This window comes from Corvus brachyrhynchos, unplaced genomic scaffold (genome assembly GCF_000691975.1).
Source record: "Corvus brachyrhynchos isolate BGI_N302 unplaced genomic scaffold, ASM69197v1 scaffold43, whole genome shotgun sequence".
Lineage (NCBI taxonomy): Eukaryota > Metazoa > Chordata > Aves > Passeriformes > Corvidae > Corvus > Corvus brachyrhynchos.
The window spans coordinates 1421227-1422658 of NW_008237353.1; positions in this window are offsets into that span (position 1 = coordinate 1421227).

Below are 1432 nucleotides of genomic sequence, written 5' to 3' on the forward strand. Positions count from 1 at the left end.
AAGAGTGGGTATCGCCGGGGGCTGAGGCAGAGTCGGCTGCCCCTGACGTGCGAACGCAGCGGGTTCTAGAGCTCCGAATGGTGTGAAAGTTCTGCGGTTTTATTTTCTTGTCTAAATGTTGTGGGGTAGTTTTCCCCTTTTATCTCCCCCTTTTCATATTTTCCCCTATCACATATCGTGTTCTTCCTCTTGAAAAAAAAAAAAACCGAACAAAACAAAACAAAAGAATCATTTAGGTTGGAAATGACCTCTTTAATCCAACCTATGACTGAACATCACCTTGTCAACTAGACCAGGGCACTGAGTGGCACGTCCAGGCTTTCATTAAACACCTCCGTGGACGGTGATTCCACCACCTCCGTGGGCAGCCCATTCCAATGTCTAATTGCCCATTCTGTGAAGAAATTCTTCCTAATCCTTCCAACCTGAAACTCTCCAGAGAAGAGGCCCACCCGGCTGCAACCTCCTTTCAGGTAGCTACCGAGAGCGATAAGGTCATTACTGAGCCTCCTCCACGCTAAACCCTCAGCTCCCTCAGCTGCTCACCATAGGACTTGCTCTCCTCAAATGCTGAACAAAGAACCAGCAGCAAGTTTAAACACAGTTCTTCAAACTGATTTGTAATCTTTAAGGATTCTGTGTTCTACTAAGCATCTCAACCAGACTGAGAGTTCTGACAGACGTGTTAACACAGCTCCATACTGAATGAACAAATAATGCATACTGTGAACCCAGAGTGTCTCCCATGTTGAAGACAGCAAACGTCACAGCTCAACAAAACCAGAAGTTTCTCCCTCTCCCTGTTAAACTATTTTCCCATTTAACCTCAACCAATTTCATAAAATCATAGAATCATAGAATGGCCGGGTTTGGAATGGACCTTAAAGATCATCTAGTTCCAAGCGCCCTGCCATGGGCAGGGACAGCTTCCACTAGAACAGGTGGCGCTAAACCCCACCCAACCTGGCCTTGAACACTTCCAGGGGTGGGGCATCCACAGCTTCTCTGGCCAACCTGTTCAGTGCCTCACCACTCTCACAGTAAAGAATTTTTCCCATGTATCTAACTGCAATTTCCACTCTTTAAGTCCCAGAAGTTTGTATGGAGTGAGTCTAGAATGCAAGCAAGCTGAGGTGGATTGCCAAAGTGATTATCAAATAATGACCCATACAATATTATGCAGTTATGTAAGGTGCTGGCACTCACTATGTAGCTATGGTTTTAATTACACTGGCATGTTTCGTAACACAGACCTTGGTGAAATCAATATGGGTAAATGTTTAGGGAAACACAGCAAGTTTCAGCATGATTAGGAAGGAAGAAAGGAAGATAGACAAGTGTATAGATGAAAACATGGTTTTAAACCATCTATTAACTCCTAATAGAAAAACTATCTTGGAAAACTGACAGTAAATGTAATACAACAAGGCTT